A 9,327-nucleotide genomic window follows, 5' to 3' on the forward strand; every position below is an offset into this window, starting at 1 on the left:
TCTTATCAGATGTGGTGGTGCACATCTATAATCACAGCCCTGTGAGAGGCAGAGGGAGGAGGATCTAAAGTTTGAGCCTAACCTAGGTAATTTAGTGGCTTAGTGAGATCCTGTCTCAAAAAACTAAAGTATAGGTTTTTAGCAAAGAATTGGTAAAACATGGGCTATGGCATCATATCTGAGCTTGTCTCCCAAATTTTAAATATTTTGACCTTTGTAGTTAGACATGATATTAAAGAACCACAACAAGAGGTCTATTCCCTGGTCACTGCATACCTATCCTTCACAACTTCCTAATCTTCCAATTAGAGCTGGATGAAGGCAAATAGGTCTGGCTAAATGGTATCATGTTACCCACCAAACCTAGCTGACCTCTTCCTGTTTCCAAGCTGCTTGTGTGACAACATTTAAAATATAATTGCTAGTAGATCATAGGCCTAATTGTAAGAACAAGAATAATTAGAACCCCCAGAGGAAAGTGGTAATCTTCATAACCTTGGTTAGTGATGATCTCTTGGATCCCAACTAACACAAGTGATCAAGAGAAGGTTGATAAATTGGATTAAGTCAAAATTAAAAATGTTTGTGCTTCAAAGGACACCATCAGAATGGAGAAATGGCAACACACAGAATGGGAGAAAATATTTGCAAGTTACATATCTGGTAAGATGCTTATATCAAAAAGAACATTTACAACTCAAAAATTTTTAAAAAACAGCTCAATTTTAAAATGTGCAAAAGATCAGAACAGACATTTTTCCACAGAAGATATAGTAATGGCTAATAAGCACATGGAAAGATCTCAGCAGTAATAATTAGGGAAATGGAGATCAAAACTACATGGAGATACTACTTCAAATCCACTAGAAGGTCTAAAATGAAAAATAAGAGGCATTGGCTAGGATGCGGAGAAACTGGAACCCTCACCCACTGCTGATGGGAATATGAAATGGAGCCGCAGCTTTGGGAAACAGTTTGGCAGTTCCTCAAGTGATGAAGCACAGAGTTCCCACAACTCATCAGCTCTGCACCTTGTTATCTAAGAGGAATGAAAGCACTTGCTGCACAGAGATTGTCCATGAATGTTCATTGCAACATTACTCAGGATAGTCAAAGAGTGGCAACAATCCAAATGTCTGTACTGTGGAATATTATTTGGTCCTGAAAGAAATGGAAGTGCTGATGTATGCTGTAAGCATTCATTCATGCCAAGTGGAAAAAGCCAGTCATGAGAGACCATATTCTGCAGGCACTATTTGTATGAAAAGACCAGAATAGGCAAATCTGTAAAGACAGGAAGTAGAGACAGGAAGTGGCTGTGAAGTTCTGGAGGATGGAGGAGCAGAGGGTGGGATGGGAATTGACTGCTAATGGATTCAGGGGTTTTTGGGGGGTGTGTGATGAAATGTTTTAAAACAGATTATGGCTACACAGCTTTACAGATTCTGCCTGGAGTAAACACTGCTTCTATTTGTGGCCTGCTTTTCTGTATCTTTTAGAGCTTTCCTTGGCTGTCCATGTCTCTTTCTGTGGATTGCAATTGCCTGAGAGAAGGGGAGACTGGATGAATGGTGAGGCCTCTGCTGCTCTCAGGCTGTTCTGAGTTTCTTTTTCTTTTCGTTTTTTGCAGACAGGGTCTAGCCATGTCGTTCAGACGGCTTGAACTCACTGTGTGGTCCAGACTGGCTTCAAATTTGCGATCCTCCTGCCTTAGCTTCCTGAATGCTGGGATTACAGGCATGTGCCACCACGTCCAGATTTGAGTTTGTTTTGAAACCATGTTTTAGAAATTCAGGGAATTACAAACCTTGGGGGATGGAGGGGAGGAAGAAAAGCATATTTAACTAAAAAATTTCAGTCTGTGACTTAAATTTTACACTCCTAACTTTTGGGGGGTTTTTTTGAGATAGGGTCTCTCTATGTAGTCCAGGCTGGCTTTGAACTCATTATGTAGCTATCTTGGCTATTCTTTCCTCGCTGTGACACACTACCAATTCCCACTGGAAGGAGGAAAGGTTTATTTTAGCTAAGAGTTTGTAAAGGTTTCAGCCTGTAGTCCACTGGCTCCAAGGCAGGGTGATAGGGCAGAGGGGCATCACTGAGGAGAGACAGTTCAGGCAGGAGGCAGAGAGATCAAGGGAGGGGGGAAGGAGGGGGAGAGAGAGAGAGAAAGAGAGAGAGAGACCCTTGCAGGCCATGCCCCCAGAAGCCCCCCTCCAATCAGGAGGCCCCCAGGTCCTAACAGCCTTTCATGTACTGAATTCATCAATGGATGAAATCCATGTTAGTATGGTGCCCCATGAGCCAATCACCTGAGACTTTTGGAGGACATTTTAGATCTAAACCAAAGCAACAGTGCGTGTGTGTGTGCGTGTGTGCACTACAAGCTCTTGTCCTGGACCTCTGTTTTTGACAGTCATCACTCTCAATTCCTTAGAATTCCTAAAACCAAGATTAACTGCATGTCAAATCCAGCAACTCTGCTTTTCTTAGGGTATCAAAGCTGCCAAATGAACTGTGAACTTCCCATGTAATAACTGGTTACAGGGACTGAGGGGTGGCTATTGATAGGATTGTAAAACTATATTAATTTTTCCCTAGAATTTCATCAAAGTGACAGTTTTGTATGTATCTTGTCCCCTGTGTAAAAAAAAAAAACTTGGAGTGACTGGGGATGCAGCTCAGCGGCACCGCACCTGCTTGGCAAGTGCAAGGTCCTGAGTTTGATTCCCAGTACCAGGAAAACAAGCAAAACTTGGAGTCAAATACATTTTCTATGTTCTGTAAGAGAGAAGACTTCAAGTTTGTATTCCCTTTGTCAGTGATGAAAAACCGGCTGGAAGCATAAACACTGGAAGAATCTGAAATGCATATGGGTGGGTTTCCAGCCAGTGGTCCCTCCAGGCTCACACTCCTCAGAGGATTCTCACGTTCCCAGCCACTTCAGCCCAAGAGTGCTCTGGGGGCGTGCTCGCTGGAGTGCATTGTGAAGTGGTCAGTGGTGACGCTATGAATTCAGTCGATGTAGAGAATTTCCTTCTGATTCCTTCTCACCTAGGTTATAACAGGTGGTCTTGGCTAAGATTGGAGCCCTGTGTTTTGCTTCTTGGTTAAAGTAATTCTTTTTCAAAATGCTTCATTCTCTACTGTGAAGCCACCTAGCTGAATCCAACAGTGCTACCTGCCTAGTTATTTCTTATGTGGGTGACCATTGTTCTCGAAATAGGTGAGAATATTTACTTCCTTCCACTTTCATTCTTCGAGGATTATTTTATTGCACAGAATTCAGTATGGTTTACCACCATACACTCTTCCTCAGTTCAAGTAAAGGAGTTTGGCCCAACCTTTCCTTTATTTTAAAATGAAGGCACTTTGTGATGGTCAGGATTTGGGAAGTGAGTGGACTTCATTGAACCAGGGTAAGGCAAGACACTGAGCACCATCTGGAGCGCTTTCCGGCTAGCTGTGCCAATTGTTATTGACCTAAAGCTACCAGCTTCTGTGGAGGCACAGTGTTAATACAGTGAGCTCAGTCAATTCTCAGCAGACAGGCTCTCCTGCTCCTAGACATACAAGCAGAGGCTCCCACAATTTAGACTGCATGGAGAAATACAAATAAAAGAAAGGCTGGGGATATAGCTCGGTGGTGGAGGGCCTTCTTAGCATATAAGAGGCCTAGTTCAGTCCCTAGCACTGCAAGCAAATAAAATAAATAAAAGTATAAGAAGCATGGAGATACATAGAAAACAAAAAACCAGAATAATAAAGGTAAGCCTTTTAAATGGGATAATTTCAAATATATGAAAAAAAACTTGGGGCCAGGGATTTAGCTCAGTGGTCCCAGCACCTGCCTTGAAAGCGCAAGGTCCTGAGTTCAATCCCCAATACCAAAAAAAACAAAACAACAACAACAATAAAACCTCACCTCCATGTCCTTAATTTCCCCTGTCCAATGACAGCTAGATCATGGGTCAGCACTGGACATGCATACATGTCTGGGAAGGCTCATTCCCAGTCTATGGTGGCCTCTCACTATTCAATCTGTAAATCTACTTTGAGATCTTAACAAAGCACCAACCAGATGGAAACAGAAAACTAATAAAATGTTCTCTATGTTAAATATACCAGCATAACCAGTATAACACATCACCAGTCATGTCTGACTTACTCTTTCCAAAAGAAGATGTATTCATGAAACTATAACTGCTCAAATACCCATTTTTGGTTATTTTTTCATTCACAAATCTCCAGGATGATACGTAAATATGAAGGTGTTTTTAGATTTGAGCTGGTGATTTAAACGTCTGCTTGTTGAAGAATCAAGAAAGGTGAAGTATAGGAAGAGGATGTGAACTTCTTTGGTGTTATGTATATGTAACTAAGAAGTCAGAACTCAAATGAGCTGCACCCTTTATAGCATGCTCCTGGGGAACCAAGACCAGAGATCTCTTTTGCCAGGACTGGAAGTGTGCAAATTGATTTCGCAATTAGGGGAAAGTTGGTGGAAGGTGAGTAGAGTCCAGTGTTCCTGCCCTACTTGCTCAATAAGCTTGTTTAAAACAGGCTAAATGGGTACAGGCTGGAAATGGTTGGGGTGCAAGAGACCACTTCTCCTCAAGTATTATTGGGCAGCTGCCAAAGACAGTTAAAAAATAAAATAAAATAAAACTGCTCAAGTTTTTCATACCATGAAGAACAAGACTGATGCGTTGGGGCTCCCAGCTGTATAGCAAACTAATTATAATATACACGACTTCTGGTCATGGATGAGGGACCATTTGTACTTTCCATATTATCTCACTTCAGAATCTGCAAATTAATATAGGTAATCTATTATTCTGAGGAAAGATTAAATCTGGCAATGATCTCAGTCATTTAAGGATCCAGCTATCCCACAGTACATGAGGTTTTTGTCATACTTCTTGGGCCCTGGTGTTCTTAAACTTCCGCCAGCATTAACTTTTACTGGCAAGTTTTCTCCCCACCAGCCCTGATTAAGTGGCTCAGCAGCCCATAGATTTGATGTTACAGTGTAACACTCTCTGTCCTCTGCCAAGAGTCTTCGCTGTGGGCCAGGGTTCCTGATGAGACTCTCCCACTGCATCAGTCTCCAGCGGTTACCCATGCGAAAATCATTCCCTTTGAAAGCATGCAGTGTGCTTGGCTTTTAAACAATGGCTTATTCACAAACTCTGTGTGACAGCTCTACCTTGAGTAACCCCTTTGGGAAATCAGAAGAGCTAGGGTTGCATTTGGACTCTGTAACTATAACATTAGTTTGGCTTTTCTTCTGACTTCAAAAAAGAGTCTGGTTCAAACAATGATTTTGTATTTGCTGAGCGGAGTTTTCCCACCAATTCTTCCTTCCATCAGCTCAAAGAAAACATGGGGTATGGGCCCACAGGAAAGATCATCATCTTGGTAATAGAGGACTTTTCTTTTCTTTCTTTCTTTCTTTCTTTCTTTCTTTCTTTCTTTCTTTCTTTCTTTCTTTCTCTCTCTCTTTCCTTCCTTCCTTCCTTCCTTCCTTCCTTTCTTCTTTCTTTCTTTCTTTCTTTCTTTCTTTCTTTCTTTCTTTCTTTCTTGTGTTGCACATTGAATGTAAGGTCTTAACACTGAGCTATAACCCCAGTCCATTTTATTTTTTATTTTGAGACAGGGTCTTGCTAAGAGAGTTAAGTGGCCTAGGCTGGGCTTGAATTTGCGATCCTCTTGCCTCAGCCTCCCAGAGTGCTTGGTTTACAATTGTGCACTATCCAAACCAATTAATAGGACCTTATTTGTGGACTAAGTATGTGATATACACTGTGCTAAGCAATTCACAATATACTTCCCAATCTAACTTATTCTTTATGACCACCCTATGAGGAGCCCATTATTATTATTTCCATTTTATTGTTGAGGAAACTGAGGCTGATAAAAATTAAGGAAACCCACCCAATGTTACTTAGCTATTGTAAGGGGAAAAGACAAGATTCCAAACATGGTCAGCCTGAGTCCACATCCCTATCTCCTTACACGTTCTCATAGATAAGCCGTTTGTCCTTAGATCTTGTGGGAAATCCTGGAAGAGAAGAATGGGAATCTTTCTCACACACACACACACACACTTCAGAGTCTAGCTTTGCTCCCAGTCAGAGGTGGGCTTAGTGCTTGCAGAGCTGACTGGGGAGGTCTCTACCTGCCTATGACATCAAATCTTTCCAAAAGACAGCCTTTTCCTAACACCTCACACAGTGCAGAGTGGACCCAACATACTGTTTTGTTCAGGCTACTTCTAGAATGGAACTTTGCCTCTATCCCTGCCATTCCCCAGAAGGGAGGCCAGGCGCGTTTACTGAAAGGCAGGGATGCTGGATATGTGTGTGGCAGGATGTAAGACCTGATTCCTGTCTTATTCTCATTTTATGTGGAGGTTTGATAAGAGGCCTTGCTTGGAGGCAACTGTAGCTCTGGTTTATAGGGGAACCGCCTTCAAGAATGGTTCCCTTGGCAAGCTGAGGATCCAGGCAGCGTGAAGCCTGCCTCCCTCTCCACCTCTGGCCTCCTGGCTCTTCTGCTGCCTAGTTCCACACTACAGAGGCACAGGGGATTATAAAGGTCCTTGTCCTGAGTGCCACAAGATAGAGTAGAAGTTAGTAACAGAAAGAGGGCCGCTCAGGCTCCTCAATGAAAACTGAAGCTCAGCAGAAAAGTAAAGAGAATCTCTACAATAAAGGCACATCAGACCACTGTACTTGGTAAGTTGGAGGGATCGTCACCTCCCATCGGAACCTGCACTATCTTCAGGGGCAGGGCAACTGGAACCTGCAGTACAACTTTGCAGAGTTCAACCCTGCAGGAGGACAGGGAGCTCAACTTGGGACTAGCAGCCAGAAATCTGCCTGAATCTCACAGGTCTGCTACTGGCTTGCTGAGACTCATTGACTTGTACATGCACATGGCTGCCTATGTTGCCTACTGTGACAGCAGAGACATACCCTGAAGGAGGCCCTTCATTTTTATGTTTTATTATTTGAAAAAAAGAAAAAAATTTCTTTTTCTTATTTTTAATTCTTAAGTTTTACTTTTTTCTACTCTTTTCAAATTTTTACTTTTCTCTTCTTTTTCTCTTTTCTTCTATCCTCCCCTCCCACTCTCTCTCTCTCATTCTCTCACTGTCCCACATTGCTCTTCATCTCCCTATTTGTTCCTTTCTGGACTGAATTTGGATTTCTCCTTTATTTTTCTTTTCTTCTCTTTTTCCTTCTCTTGGTTATCATTAATTTTAAAGGAAAGTAAATACAGTATCTAGCCTCCCTATTGCTGTTAGGTGGTTCTGTTCACATCTTTGTTCTTTCATTCTGCCTTTTCCTTTTGCCTTTAACAATTTCTTAGAGTTTGTGTGATCTTCTTGTGTCTTCTGGCCTCACCACTAATCTTTCCTGATCTTTCTACCTGTCCCTCCCTCCCTAACTCCTTCTAACTCCCCATCCTGAAGGGTAAAGTTGCTATATTGAAGAGTTTATTCTCTACAAACATATGTTGGGTTGGTCCTCAGTTTTGATTTAATTCACACAGTTAAATGTGATAGATTAATAACCACCACAAATTGTCATTTTCTAAGCTGCGCTTGATGCTATGGTGTTGCTGAGTGTATCATTTGGGCTAAGATGTTGTGACCGATCCAATCAGTTGTCCTTCCTGGTATAATGAAAATGAAATAGCCTCTCAGAATCATCGGAGTCTCAAAACCTAAAGACCAGCTATATCTGGAAGACACCTCTGAAAACCAATCATTCCACAAGGGTTTTAAACACAAGCAGCAAAGTTATATACATTAAGCAATTTTGAAATATCAACCCAGGAATTAAACCAAGGACAGTACCAAAAACAAAAATGAGAACACATTTAAGCAGGCCACAAACTCAGCCTTCCACCCCAGAAAAGGTAAATTCTGGGGGAAATGAGGTGGAAAGTCTGATAATCAACCACCTGGACACCCTGAACTGATAGCACAGGAAGTAACAAAACAGATGCATGAGGCTCTAGAAAAATTCAAAGCAGAAATAATCTCCCAGATAACTACAGAGATGGTGAGCAGAGTGAAAGACATGATTAGAGGCTCTAGAACAAAAACAGATAAGAAAATAGATGAGATCAGAAACATGCTGGAAGCCATGAATGCCCAGCATAAGAAAGAAATGGAATCCATAAAACAGATTCAAACAAGAATGGTTCCCTCTTTCTGTTAGTGCTTCCCTTCCCTCATTTGCCCTTCTTACCTAATTCCTCTCTGTAGTACATAGTGCCAACGAGATCCTAGCCTAGGTCTAGTAAATTTTCTAAGTATTCTGCTCCCCAACATCAAGAAAATAGGAAAAGTAATCACTGGCACAGAATTATTTGAGAACTCGAAACTAAAATATAATACAGAATATAAGTTCCAAAATTACAAACATTTCAGTAAACCCTTCTAAAATGACAATGCAGAGAAATGTTCTTTGTAAAAGTAACTGAGTTCTGAAAAGACATGTTGAAAGTCTCCTGTTCTCTTAAAGGGTTTGGAATTCTACCCAAGTGTCAAGGAGACCTGGGGTATCATTTGGAAAGTTAGAGAACACCAAAGAGTAGTGTTTTGGGTTTATTCCAGGGTCTTCTAAATACTCTTCAGCTTAAGTGTGATAGGTGAAATGGGCAAAAAGAACTTATTTCTGAAGGCCCTTTTGATAAAAATTGAATCATTTTATTTTAGAGGGAAGCTAAAATGGTAGGAATTCTACTGCTAAATTTCCTCTATAGTTTTCCCTTTAAGGAATATTCTGGAAGTGGTGACACATTACATAATCCCAGCACCCTGGGAGGCTGAGGCAGAAGGATGGCAACTTCCTTCAAGTCCATTCTGGACAACTTAGAGACTTAGCAAGGCCCTGTCTTTTTTTTTTTTTTTTTTGTAACTGGGATTGAACTCGGGACCTTGCACTTATGAGCCAGGCAGCAGCGCCACTGAGCTAAATCCCCAGTCCCAGCAAGACCCTGTCTTAAAAATAAAAAAGAAAAAAGATTGAGGATGTATCTCAGTGTGAAGGCCCCAGGTTTAATCTTCAGTACTGAAAGAAAAAAAATTCTGGAAGATGTTAAGTTTATCCAATCATTTGCCAAAATCAAGAGATAATTCTCAAGGAATTACCTTAGATGTAGTCTAAAATATATCTGAGATATGGTCTCAGATATAGCTGTTTGCTGTTCAGTCAGCAGGTTCATCTGTGAAGGAAGCATAGCCAAAGATGGAAGTTCACAAATGGGTTCAAGTAATGGATGTCATTACAGATGATAATCTTCATAGTG

Source organism: Heterocephalus glaber, unplaced genomic scaffold (assembly GCF_053883595.1).
Source record: "Heterocephalus glaber isolate CG9 unplaced genomic scaffold, H.glaber_assembly_v1.0 deba00001733, whole genome shotgun sequence".
Classification (NCBI taxonomy): domain Eukaryota; kingdom Metazoa; phylum Chordata; class Mammalia; order Rodentia; family Bathyergidae; genus Heterocephalus; species Heterocephalus glaber.